At 34.7% G+C, this 15009-nt stretch overlaps 1 protein-coding gene across 2 annotated transcripts in view; it reads left to right on the top strand.

The window, feature by feature from the left end:
* Positions 1 to 15009, top strand: part of Nav3 (neuron navigator 3) — a 760451-nt gene that overhangs the window by 405882 nt on the left and 339560 nt on the right. The window lies entirely within an intron of this gene.

Raw genomic sequence — 15009 nt, forward strand, 5'->3', positions numbered from 1 at the left:
TAAAATACTGGATGTTCAACTTTAAAACCTTTTATGACTGTTTTAAGTTGTTCACCTTGTTCATGGTTTTAAAACATTGATTAGGGTGCTACTGCCAACCTTCTGAGCTATGAGAACTGAGGATTTCCTTGGGTTTGAATCCCAGTTTCAGGTGAGGAAGAAATGTATTATTTTTCTTTTTCTCAAGATGTGATGACTTTTCTGTCACTTAAATTGGTATTGTTAATGGAGGGAGGCCTTGAACTCTGTTAGGAAGGAAACTATCTTGATTATCAGAGCATAGCAGTGCAATAGAGTAGGTGGGGAGCCCTTATGTTGTAAGGGTTGCACGTTTCTTGAATTTTAGTGCTGGTACTATTCACTACAAGCCAGGCATTCTTTATTTCCAAGTAAAAGCTGAATAAATAATGCAAAAAAGCAAATCATTTGCAGATGGTACTTTTAGTCCTGACTGCTGTGTAGCTTAGTACAGTCTTTTAATGATGGGATTACAGTTTCTTACATTGTTTATATTAAGGCAAATGAGGGTGTCCCTTCATCAAGAGAATACTTGAGTGGACAGTGATAGAATTACTTAAAACTCCAAGTGGTGAAACTTGAATATTTTGCTGTGTAAAGACACTGCCATATTATTATGCTACTATTTTCTCATTACTAGATTTATAGAATATAAATTTTCAGAATTATGTAGTAAATGTTGAAATTTTCTTTTAAATATTTGGACAGGCTATGGGTCTCTACTATGATTAAATATTTTAAATATAAAGCATTGAAAAAATCCTGATGTAGCTCCTGGTGAATGGCTTTCCAAATTATTATCCCTAGTAAGTTGAAACTTTTAAAATTACATCGTAGTCTCATATAATTATCATTTTATGCTAAAACATCTTAGTTCTAATGTAAAGTGTGGTCATGGCTTACTGAGATGTCACAATTCATCAAATCTTTCTTTCCTTTATATCTCATCTTTACATCCTTTCCAAACTGTACTCTGTAATTTTTAGATTACCAAGTATGGTCTATCAAAATGAGCACTTGGGTGTGGCACTCAGAAACTTCTACATATACTAATAAAATAATAGTAATTTATAAGAAAAACTGGATAATTTTCTATTAGTATTTCATAGTATTTTGGAACTTCATATGCACCAGGAAAGGGTGAGAAACTGAGACGCATTTCGTTATTTGTCAAATTTGCCTCACATATCAAATGATCTTAGAGGAAAGGGAATTAAGAACAGGAGTACTGGGAAATGTAAGACAGAATTTCAAAGGCAAAAAGAAGCCTAATGGAAGAGTAATTTAGAAAGAATTGGTGGAAATTCACTGATAATTGCAAGGTGTGGTAGTAGGAATATGAACTTAGTATTCACTGAAAGAGGTTAAGAAGAAAGACTTAAAAATAGTAGAAGCAGAATGGACTGGAAACATAGCCCATGATTTTTATGATGTATTACTATCAATATATCTTCTGTGTTCATCTATATTTTCATTCTTGCTGGACCTTTACATATTTTATCCATTATGAAATCAGTTTAGCTCAGTAAGAGAAGAGGGCACATTTTCAGAGAGTCTAAGACTTGAAAACCTTCTGCAAAGTAGATACAATGGGAAATCATTGTTTACATTTCTTGAATAAGATTGATATGGCTCATTTTCAGACAGTCTCTGGGGTGATGGTATTTGACTCTTTCCTTTGAATTACTGTTTCAAGATGACCCAGAAGTTATTGATCCAATGCAAAGCACAAATGGCAAGTAAAGCTACTAGGAAACTTCTGACAAGCATTGTTACTGGCAACATTCTTTCACGATGCTTAATCATGTGCTCTATTTTCTCTACGCCTCTTAGTGTCTAGTAGACTTTGGTCATCACTTAGGTGACAACTGGTTTGCTCCATTTAGCTCCTTGTTTACTTCCTTTTATTACCTTCCATCCCGGTACCTTCTCCTTTCCTAAGCCAAAGCAGGAGAGAAAATACATTTATATAAGTAGGAAAATATGTTAAAAAGTTATTTAAAATAAATAATGGGTGTTTACAAATTGATATTTGAGCTCAATTCTAAACATTTTTATGATCTATACTATGGAGGCAGAAGTTTTCCGAGGAATATTTAAAGCTAACAATTCAGAGAGAGTACTAAACTGGAAATATATATAATTTTTAAGAATTCTTACTGACAGTGGATTGGTGTGGCTACATGGCTGGTATTTTACCTGCTGCTGTCACACTGTAGCTTTTCCCTTTAATTTTATTTTCTTCATTCTGCTTTCCAGTCTGTCATGCTCTTCCTATCTTCTGGGGGGGATGCTTATTGAACCTTAATTTACTATATATGCTTTAGTGATCAATTTATGGAAGGAACTTTGTGAGAGCTCAGAGATTGAGAAAGAAATGGAACCAATAAAATGTAAATGGGATAGAAAGAAAGAGCAAGAAAGCTTTGAAGCATGCCTAAATGCAGCAGCCTATTTTAAGTTTGCCTGTAATTTCTGTACACTCTTTAAGATTCACTAATAATTTTACACTTTTATTGAATATTCTGAGACAGAAAATGAAGCTCTGTTCTTTGCCAGTGATGCTTTGTTTAAATCAAACCCTCTGGAGAAAAGCTGCTGAGTTGAATATAAAAAGTTTCTTTTCTTCTCATTAAAGTTTCCTTGATAGCATTTCTTATTAACTAAAATGCTTTGGCAACGTTTTTCTGGTGATTTTGTCAAGACTGTGCTACACATTTTTTTACTGCAGAGGAAAATGTGGACCTCACCTGTTTTCCTACCAAAGCATTTTCTACTTTTTGAAAGCTCTTCACATTGCCAGATGTGCAATTACACGGCCACTTCACCTTTATTATAGTTTTGTGGCATGCTATTTTGGTTATTTTTCTTGATTGCATACACTGAAGCTGTTATGGTCACCATATGTTTGTTATATAAGATAGCTCTTAAAACACAGCTGATAGATGCAAGCTGGTGAGGGAAAAATCAACACTGGTCCCTACTTATCTCATTTTAATCCTCCAAGGTAAATTCAGCTGGATAAATGTGTTCCTCAGCATGTCTCAGCTGTCTGTCAGGAAATAAGTTTGTATAGTTCTTCCAGCAGTGTGAAGGAAGAGGCCTGCATCTGTAGTTCTTGATCTTATCTACTGCCCTCTGTGGGCTATTTGATAGAAGATAAGAGACAATAGGCCAGTGAATTAGAAACTAAAGTGTGATGAAATAAATGTATGTAGACTTCACCTTTTAGTGAGGGAACAAAGGATGGGAAGAAAAATTTTTGTTGTTGTTTTTCTTCTCCTTCTCCTTCCCCTTCCTCTTCCTCTTCTCTTCTTTCTTCCTCCTCCTACATCCTCCCCTCACCTCCTCCTCCTCCTCCTTTTCTTTCTCTAACTCTTCCTCTTTCTCTCCCACTCCTACTTCCTTTTTGTACTGGGGTTTGAACCCAGGGCTTACCTCTTGAGCCACAGCTCCAACCCAAGAGTTTCTTCTTTTTTTCTGCTTTTTCTTTGTTTTTTTTTTTAATAGTTGTACTGGGTGGAGGGTATGTTGTGGCATTAATAAAAGTTCTTACAATGTATCAGCTATATCATACTTGAATTCATAAGAATTTCTTCTTGATGGATGTAAAGAAAAACTGTTTAAGGTAAATAGAAGTTTAGTAATTTAAATCATCTTACTAAGCTGTAAAACTGAATTTATTTTTCCTGAGGTAATTTTCAGAGAAATTCCATATACCTTTGTTTTCGTGAGAACCTGTGAAATGTTCAATAGAAAATGCAAATATACTATTATTACAAAAAGAATTACAAAAATAAAACTTCTAGAATGTACATGCTTTCGGACATGGTTTTCAAAACTGCCCTATGAAAATGATACAGGCTAATGAGCAGCTTTAATGTTTAATAAGAAACAGGGAAATTGGCTTTATGAGAGAAGCTTCCATCCCATTAGAATTACGAAAGTTTCCATTCATGTTTGTTTAGAGCTTTTTGTTTTGTTTTGCTTGTCCTTTTTTTTTTTTTATTTCAAAAAGTATGGAAGTTGGTGGTGTCTTCTCAGGAATTAAGAGAATGTGATTATAGTCATCCTTTGTTTTCAGCGATCTTATGTAAAAGTTAACACTTCTGTTAGTAAAGTTGAATAAATTAGTTCATTTACAAGAGTCCAGGTTAGTATCTGATGGTCTCCACCAGAAAATATTAAGGAGAGGAGACAACATTGCTTTTAATCTTTATTCTCTTGTTTTTCATTCTATCATCATTTGAGGGGAGAAATTTTTTCCCTATGAACTGTAGAATTATAGGTGAGGGATTTTATTTTACTTATAATAAAGAATATGAAAGGAAAAGCATTTACTAGTAAGTCAAGTTCAGTTAATGAAAAAGAATGTTTTCAAAGTTAGCAAATAGCTCATTTCCCTGATTCTGTAGTAACATGTAATTTGTTACAAGGTCATATGTAATATTTGTTATACCTATTGTTAACAGACTTCAGGGTATCCCATTTTCAGCTACTCTAATGTACTTTATTCCATTTTGGTTTTGCTATGTAAAGTTCTTTCATATTCTCAACTCCATAGCAGGCATTTCCAGTGACTAAGGAGATAATCTGCCAGGGATAGTGAAATTGATTGATTTCAGAGCTTCTTGTTGCTGTTGTAGAAATCGGCAAACAGAGGGTTCATGGCTGTGATAGATGTTTCCGAATGATTTTTATAACGGTAGAAACTTTATAAGATTTTTGATGTTCCCCCATTGCTCATTTCCTTTTTCCCTTTATGTCTACACTAACTATTAACATACCTATGTTAAAAATATGCTACTTATCCTGAAAGTCTTAAGAGTTGACTGAGAACTTTAGGCTGAGGCTACTGAGTGAAAGCTCTTCTTTATAAGAAAATCCTGTCTGTCACCAGCTACTTAATAGCAGTTATCAGCAAGTTTTTTTTTAAATTATCATTTCTTTTAAGTTTATGGAATCTTTCCAAGTCATTAAAAATGTAGCTAGTGAATATCCAGTTTTTTCTACACCCACCATTGTCCTACAGATGAAATCTTGTACATTTTATGTGAAACCATTGTAGGAGGGATAAGAAATGGAATGTTTTATGAAAATATTTAGCAACAACAGGTGGGTATTCCGCAAGGGGTGGGGTGATGAAGAAAACAAACAATCTTTGTTAAAAATTAGAAATCTTTCATACATTTCAAATATTTATAATTATAAGAAATGTCCTGAATGAAAAATCATATTTATAGAAATCTTTTGTGCTACCTCAACACAGTGTTTTTGCATTCAGCTGTTCTCATGGTCCAAATATTTAAAACAGGAAAGAGGTAAATAGTTTAGAGCAATATATGTGCAGTTCATAAAACTGGTAAGCAAGGGGTATATCAGAAATGATTAGGCAACACTTCCTGTTGCTGTCAGAAATCATTCCTCCACTGTGAAATTTCAAGGAAAGGAACCCTTGAGACTCAAACTAATGTAAAAGTGGAGGAATTGTGTATTGGAAAATCTAGTAGGAAACCCAATTGGCCAAAGATTATGGATGGTGAGATCAGTAGATGAATAAGATATCGGTAAGAGGAAACATATAAAGAAAACTAATGTGGTGTAAAGAAGGTAAAAAGGAAAAGGAAAACTTTGAAGTTTTTACTCAGACTTTTAAATATTTTAGGATAATATATAAGTGTTTTAGGGCAATTTATAAAATTTGCATCCTTTATGGCAGGTTTTCTATTTGTTTGTAAATCTAATGGATTAGATGTCTGTCTTTGTACTGCTATAACAGACTATCACAGAGTGGATGAATCATAAGATCAAAAACTTACTTTTACAGTTCTGGCGGTTGAGAAATCCAAGATCAAGCAAGGCACTGACATCTGTTTTGGGCCTTCTTGTTGCATCCTCCCATGTTAGAAGTCAGAGGGGCGAGCCAGGGCTTTATCGAACCCTTTAGGAAGGACACCTAATCTCAACCCCAAGACCAGAGCTCTTCTGAGTCCGTCACCACCTGCTGAAGGCCATGCCTCCCAAATCTGGAAACTAAGTTCTACATGAAAATTGGAGGGGGCAAAAACATTCAAACCACAACCAGATCTTACTGAGAAGCATGGTTTCCCAGTTATCGGTCTCATTTTATTTCTGGGCTCCTAAGATCAAGGCCATTGCCTACAGCTTGGAAGTTTGTGCACCCACCACTGCAGAGGTGAAAGATGGATGCAATTGCAAGCACTGGTCCCAAGTCTCTAGTTTTGTTCAATAAATAAATAGACACTAACTATGTATATATGTATTTTATGTTGCTTCTGCAATATGTCCTTAAAGTGTCCTAATTTTATATTATTTATACTTAGTACATATAGACAATGTACTGAATAAAATACACAGAATAAGGAGTAATCATCAGATCCCACATTTTCAATATCACACTTCCTAATTTCCCAGTTTGATTTTCATGTCTTCAGCTAAGTCGAATTATAGCCTAGCTTGTTCAACCTATGCCTCTTTCTTTTCAGCTCTTCTGTCTCTCTGTCCTAGCATCTGTCTGTCTGTCTCCCTCACACAAACATACACACCTGTTTTGCAGTATCCCCAGAATTCCAAGAAAAAGTACTCATGATCTGATGAATGCAAACTTGAAACTGTTGATTAGTGTGGCTTTTCAGGTGGTCTCCTACAATGGATCTGCGTGTTATGTTATACCTGAAATTTAGAACCTGTTTTTGGAAGTAATAGAAATATCTCCTGATCATATGTAGTGATTAACTTAACTCAAATTTAAGTTAAAATTGTAGACTGATAACCTTTATAACCTGTGTCAAAAATATTAAAATAAAATTTAAAAAGAGAACTTCAGAAAAGAATTATTTCTGATTTCTAAAGGCCCCCTCCATATACTTGGAATCAAGCATTAAAGAGGTGTCATTTGACCTTTTTTTTTTAACTCAGGGCTTAGTGCTTGCTACACAGGTATTCTGTCACTTGTGCCATGTTCCCAACCCTTTTTTCTTCAGTTTTTTTTTTTTTTGAATAGGGTCTTGCTTTTATGCCCAAGTCATCCTAAACAAGGATTCTTCTATTTACACCTTCCAAATAGCTGGGATCATAGGCACATGTCACCATGCCCGGTTTTTTTATTGGTTGAGATGGGGTCTCACTAATTGACCTTGACTTTGCATCCTCCTAATCTCTCCCTGCCATGTAGCTAGGATTATAGGATCAATCTACCATACCTGCTATTAATTGGTCTTTCTAAGGGTAAGAGCAATGGTTGTATGTCAGTCACTAAGAAGCTGGGGATGAGAAAATCTGTGATATCTTGAGTGATTGTGCTACAAATCTTTCACAGCTACAAGTTGCTACCTTTGAGATTTTTCTTGATAGCTTTCAAATGTTTACACTTTAATGGGTCCCCCTTTTTATTTCAGCCTATTTTTACTTGTGCAAAGTCTTAAAAATAGATGAAAATAATAAAATTAACAAGGGAACAGTAGTAAAACATATATCTTTATGAAATAGTATTATATACTGGTTGTTATATCTGAAATTATTTGACCCCATTTCTCAAGATCAAACTATCATAACTTGGTACAAGCCATCTTCCTGTATTCTTATAATAGTATATTTGTGTACATGCATGCCAATGGAAATGGTTCATTTAAGTATAACTATTTTAAAAGTTTCAAGTGTTCTTTTTGAATATTCATTTAGATTTGTAAATATCCCATCTTATGGGAACACTGAAATTTATCTAGCAGGAGTATGCAAGTGACTTTGTTTTAATAAAATAGTCCTAGCTCCAGTTGTGTGTATTTTTGACTAGATGTCTGGTATCTTAAATGGGAGAGTATCAACATGCAATGCCATTCTAAAGCTCACTGCATTTGCTTTTCATTATGATTTATGGTTAAGAGGCCTTTTGAGTTTGATGGATTTTATTTGTTCAATTAAATGTATAAGTAGCATATTGTAAGGATGCCTGTAAGATGGTAAATGTCTGCCACGGAGAACATATGAAAAGTTTCCACCTTCCCCAAGGTGGTCCTCATTTCAGTGCACATTGTAGACATTTCCAAAAAGCTATTAAAACTCTTCTATTATTGAATCCTTTGTACTCATTCTCTACTGTTATGTCTTAGTCAACTAGTGAACCTGCCTTTTCCTTGCTCCAATACCACAGTAAAAGTCTCTTGACTTACTGCCTCTTCAGATACACTGTAAGCTCAATACTTTTCTATGTTTCACGTTTTCCCCCTATATATGAACAAAAATGTGCCGGGAGGACTCTGACAAGAAAATGCTAAAATACCTTAATATTTTAAGTGTTTTTGAAGCCAGGTCTAGAGAGTAGTTTCAACCCCATGCTCAACATATCTTGCCTTATTTTTTTGAACTTAAATTTCCTCATCAAATCTGAAGACAATCTAACCCAGTCAATCAAACATTTTGCAACCTATCAGGATAAAAACTAGTTATCCTTTCCCTAAAGGGAAGTCCTTATTTAGGTGAAGGGTAATGAAGAAATGAAGGTTCTGGAAATCAAATGTGAAACTAATAATACCCAATATCTTTTCAGTATGGAGCAGAGAAAAACAATTAAGAATCTGATTCTTATACCTCCAACTGTTATAGACTAATAGGTATCATACTTGTACCTCCCACCTTAAACAACTTAAACGTGTATACAAGTATATGAAACGTTATATAGCCATTGGACAATAGATGTCACAGATCTATTCCTAAAAGAAGAATAATCAAAAAGGAGTCCTATGACTGTACCATTTTACTTTTTAGAAGAGGTATCCAGATTATAGAGTAGGAATAGACAAATATCCAGATTATAGAGTAGGAATAGACAACCCTTTCAGATAGACAAACCTATCAGAAATTATGCTGAGTTTTAAAAATAAAAATCAAACCTCTGGAAAACCTAGAGACCTAAAATTTTTGTGACCAAGAAGAAGCTCAGACAGTTTCTTCTTTTCTCAAAGAAGAAAGAGAATGGTTGGGGAAGGAGTGGTGAAGGGAGAGAGGCAGGGTGGGAAGGGAGAGAAAGAGGAAAAGAATGAGATATAAACAGTGATACAGAGAGAATGAGGATGGGCACTGCAGACTTGGGGACTTGCAGAGGTGTTCCCTTTGACCCTTGTTAGAGAGGAATGTATGGGAGGAAATAAGCAAAGGTTAAGGAAAGACCCGCTAGGATAGAGTTTGAGAATTACTAGAGCTCACACAAGGTTAGGAATTATTGATAGTCTTCTCAGCCAGAGTGAAGAGGTCACTAAATACATGAGGCAAACATGATAGAGTCTATGAAAATTTATCTTTACAAGAGGGGCAAAATAAGCCCCCCGACAAACCTAAGTTTGTACCTTCTCTGATATAACTTATTTTAAAAATTTAGTAGCAGTTTACTGTGTGCCATTACAGAGTCAGTCAGAATGTGAAATTCAATATACAACAATGTATAAATTAAAAGTGCCTATTGTCCAGTTAAAAGCTACCAGGCATGTAAAAGAACAATGTATTACCCATTCTCAGGAAAAAAAAAAAAGATCCATTCATAGAAACATATGGTCAGGTGGATGACTGAGGTCTATAATCCCAGTAAATCAAGAGGTACAGACTGGGAAGATTGCAGCTTGAGGCAAGCCTAGCCATCACAACAACAAGTGAGACCCTATCAGAACTAATAAGCAGGGTATGTATCTGTTATCCCAGCTTCATGAGAGTCTATAGGTAGTAGAATCAAATTCTGAGGTCAGCACCTAGCAAAAAGTGAGAGCCTAACTGAAAAATAGCTAAAGCAAAACAAAACAAAAGACTGTGAACTTAGTCCAAGTTGTAGAGCACCTGCCTAGTAAGCCCAAGGCCATGAATTCAAATGCCAATAACACCATTCAGATAAAAAGAAAGAAAAAGAAAAACAAATATAAGGAAGCATATGTAAGAATGACAGAGATGATAATGTTAGCAGACCAGTGTGTTAAAAGTTATTATAAATATGTTCCATATGAAGAAAGAGGTAGAAGAAAACAAACACAATGAGGAGAGAAATAGTAGGCATAAAAGACACTCATGCAGAACTTCTAGAGATGAAAAAGTAAATTATCTAAGACTATATCAGATTAAATATGGTAGAAGTAAAAACTAATGAACTTGAAAACACAGCAATAGAAGCCAACTGAATGTAAAATAAAACACAAAGAATAAAAGTAAAGACTTAAAAATATACAGCATTAGTAACTTCTGTTACAAAAGCCAGTGGCCAAACATGTGTAATTAGGACCTAGAAAGAAAGAAGACAAAAACATTTAATTCTTTAGAAATAATTATGAAGGCCAAAAAACACAAAGCATAATATATAAATAAAAAACAAATTTCTGTGAAAAGAGAAACATCTAAATAGGACCTGGATAAAATAGACAGAGTAAAGAACAAAAATCAGAAATCCAAAAGGCTTCTTAAAATTATGCAAGTAAACAAACAGTGGAGTAGCTGAAGAAGGAAAATTAGAATTCTATACCCAGAAAAAAATTCCTTTCAAAAATGGAGCCAGTTAACCATTGGCAAATCTGTAATAAAAGAAATGTTATAGGAGATTGTTTAGAGAAAAGGGAAATGGTACCAGGTGCAAATTTGCACCTACACAAAGAAAAGAAGAGAACAAAAAATAGGAGTTGTATGGATAAATATAAGGTTCATTTTTATTTCTCTCTAAAAGAGAATTGCCTATAGATGAAAATAATAATGTGGTAATTTTATATGTGTGGAAGAAAGCATATGAAATGATAGCATAAGAATGTGAAGAGGAAATGAGAATAAAATAAAATTGTTTGTCCATTATATGTAGTGAGTAATATTTTAAGTTATAGTTTGATAAGTAAACAGTCTATGTAGGCCTAGAGAAAAACAAAAGAACAAGTTGCAGTATGTATCGCCTACAGCAAACTCATTTTATAGACACAGATAATAAGTAATGAATGGATAAATGGTATCAGACTAGTAAAAATATTAAGTAATGAATCTTATCAAATATTTTTAAATACTTTGCACTGTATATATTAAAGGAGTCAACTCATTAAGAAGAAATAATGCTGAATATATATGACAAATGATAAAGCTTAAAGACACAGCACAGTTGATAATATTGTTAAAAGTCAGTGTAAAACAGCAGGATGGTGTTAAGAATGGTGAGGAGTATGAGATTTTTGCCCTGCATACGTAATTAGAAGTTAACCTGGCACACATTCACAGAAGACATTAGAGTCCTATCTTGGAGACTGATGACTGCTTGTTATTCACAGGTAATAACAGTAGCTAGGACATCACCATTTTGTAATGCTAGGCTCCAAACCTCAACTCATGTAGGACAATTTGTTAAAGACCAGGTGATGCCTGCCCATGCAGTGGGTTGAGTTGCTTGCATATATATATATATAGTACTTGAGCATTTTCACCCCTCAATATCCTCCCCTTTCCCCATCCCTGGATGATCCCCTCCAGATTACCCCCTTTAACATTCATGTCCGGTCATTATCACCATCATTACCACCACCACCATTATCAGCATTTCAGGTCTAGATTCCACAAGTGAGTGAAAACATGATAGTTGGCTTTTTGAGCTTGACTTACCTCAATCATCAGTCTTTAATTTTAGCCAGGCTATCAGGCTGTTGTGGTTCATCACTAAAGTTTAAATTTGAAATGTTCTTACAACTTATTGGTATTGAATAGTTTTTCATAGGTTTCCTTGCTAAGCATATGTCATCGTTGCCAAATATCTATTCAAAGAAATTTACCCAATTTTTGCTTGGCTCCTCATTAATTCAGTTTTAGCTGTTCTTTGTTTTAGATACAGGTCCTATCTTAGACATATGTTTTGAAAATACTTTCTCCATTCTTTAGTTTGTCTTTTGTTAGGAGACCATTCTCCACATATCTCACATTTTTATAGTCTTCTGATGAGAGGGCCTTATGGTTCTTTTACGCCAAACTACTTTTACAAAGAATTTGAGTGGCACAAAGCTGTGGAAGACAGATAATACTTCCATGGAGCAAACAGAAGTTGTTTATTGCCCGTTAGAAGAAAGGTAATACATATCTCCAGGAAAAAGATGAGACAGATTTGCTATATATATATATAGCAAATATATATAGTATTTTGAAAACAGCATAATGAAACTCACCAAACACTGTTCTAAAAAGGGAAGAGGAGGAAGGAAGAAATGGGAACATAATGGTATTTGTGAACTTACTCAAAGCATATAGTACACATTTATGGAATAAACCCAATGAAACCCCCTCATATCATACCAATTCAAAAATATCATAGAAGTAATTTTTAAAGAAAATGACCATCAATATGTAGTACTGATGAGTATGGAGTAACTGGAGCTCTCCTACATTGCTAGTGAGAGTTCAAACTGGTGTGTTTTTAAAAAAAAAAAATTGGCAATTAGTTACATAGTTAAATTTATACTTATCAAATGATCCAGGATTTCCATTCAAGTTATTTATCCTTAAGAAGCAAAAGTAAATACCAACACAAGGCATATGAAAGTACCTTTATTCATATGTTCCCAAACTGGAAACAAATCATGTGTCCTGCACATGAGGAATACATAAACAAATTGTACCTTGTCCATTTAATGGAGTACATTTCACCAAATAACCATGTTACCTTAATAATATAGACAAATCCTAAAAGCAAAATGTCAAGGGAAAAAATGACACAAAAGCACGTTACTTTCATTTATGTAAAATTCTAGGAAAAGCAAAACTAATTCCAGAAAGAAGCACTTCAGTTGTTGCCTGGGCTGGGCACAGGACATTAACTGCAATAGGACCTGAGAGAACTTTTTGGGAAGAAGGAAATAGTCTTCACTTGACAGTAGGTCTGGTCACACCCAATTATTTCATTAGAATTGTTGAATTTTATTATGTGTAAATATTACTTTCAGCTCTTAAAAATAGGAATGCAACTCTCCTATCTTGATTTTAGGAAAAATTCAAGTTGACAAGCCAATCATATTTTGTCTTTTAACAAGCATGTTTGTTCAATAGTTGATCATGTTTTTCCTCTCATTCTCTTTATTCTAAGTAAACACTGGTTTGCAAGTTGTCATTTCATGAGATTTTATTGTTTTTAAAAATCACTGATACTGAGATATAATCAGGTAAAAATTCTCTTGTTGCTGAGAAATTGGCATACAGAGGTGTTTCAGTGCTTGCTGCCACTTTTCCTGTTAGATGTGATGAAGAAAAATGACCAAGTATTTATCTCATTGCAATTTTTAGGATTCCCCCCCTACATTCAGTCTTTTTAACCATTAGTTTTCTGGCCATATTACCATCTTGACCTTTCTAATTCTTAAGACTTTAATATTTCCCATGATATTAATAGTTAACATCTATTGGGCACTTTGTATGTGCACTGTGCTAATATACATTTATTTCTTTAATTCTCACAACAGCTCTGTGATGAAAGTACAGTTATTTTTCCCATTTCATAGATGATGAAACTGACACAGAGAACCTTCCAATTCATAGAGCTACAAAGTAAGAAAGCAATTATTTCATTACAGGTAGTTCAACTTTAAGGGTCCATTCCCTAAACTGTCATCAAACTACAAATCCAGTATATTACAGATCTTACTTTCTAGTGAACAAGAGAATCATTTTTTTAAAATATATTCTTAGACCTTTTTTTTTCTTGTAATTGTTACACTATAGGTTTAGAATGAATCTTAGCAACCTATTTTTTTTCCTTTTTCTTTTATTATTCATGTGTGCATACAAGGCTTGGTTTATTTCTCCCCCCTGCCCCCACCCCCTCCCTTACCACCCACTCCACCCTCTCCCTCTCCCCCCCCAACCCCCTCAATACCCAGCAGAAACTATTTTGCCCTTATTTCTAATTTTGTTGTAGAGAGAGTATAAGCAATAACAGAAGGCACAAGGGTTTTTGCTGGTTCAGATAAGGATAGCTATACAGGGCATTGACTCACATTGATTTCCTGTGCGTGGGTGTTACCTTCTAGGTTAATTCTTTTTGATCTAACCTTTTCTCTAGTTCCTGGTCCCCTTTTCCTATTGGCCTCAGTTTCTTTTAAGGTATCTGCTTTAGTTTCTCTGCGTTGAGGCAACAAATGCTAGCTAATTTTTTAGGTGTCTTACCTATCCTCACCCCTTCCTTGTGTGCTCTCGCTTTTATCATGTGCTCATCGTCTAATCCCATTGTTGTGTTTGCCCTTGATCTAATGTCCACATATGAGGGAGAACATATGATTTTTGGTCTTTTGGGCCAGGCTAACCTCACTCAGAATGATGTTCTCCAATTCCATCCATTTACCAGCGAATGATAACATTTCATTCTTCTTCATGGCTACATAAAATTCCATTGTGTATAGATACCACATTTTCTTAATCCATTCATCGGTGGTGGGGCATCTTGGCTGTTTCCATAATTTGGCTATTGTGAATAGTGCGGCAATAAACATGGGTGTGCAGGTGCCTCTGGAGTAACCTGTGTCACAATCTTTTGGGTATATCCCCAAGAGTGGTATTGCTGGATCAAATGGTAGATCGATGTCTAGCTTTTTAAGTAGCCTCCAAATTTTTTTCCAGAGTGGTTGTACTAGTCTACATTCCCACCAACAGTGTAAGAGGGTTCCTTTTTCCCCGCATCCTCGCCAACACCTGTTGTTGGTGGTGTTGCTCATGATGGCTATTCTAACAGGGGTGAGGTGGAATCTTAGTGTGGTTTTAATTTGCATTTCCTTTATTGCTAGAGATGCAACCTATATTTTTAGGAAGCAATCCGTGTGGTGGTTTGTTGAACTCAAAATGGTGATGTTCTTTTAGGGTGAAATAAGATAACAGTTCCAAACACATAGTACATTTTCATAAGTTAATTTTTTTCTTGTTCTTGGTGGTAGATGTTATTGCATAGAATTAGTTAACCATGGCTCAGGTTCTCGACTCCATATTTCAATCATA

The sequence above is a fragment of the Castor canadensis genome, chromosome 8, assembly GCF_047511655.1.
Source record: "Castor canadensis chromosome 8, mCasCan1.hap1v2, whole genome shotgun sequence".
Lineage (NCBI taxonomy): Eukaryota > Metazoa > Chordata > Mammalia > Rodentia > Castoridae > Castor > Castor canadensis.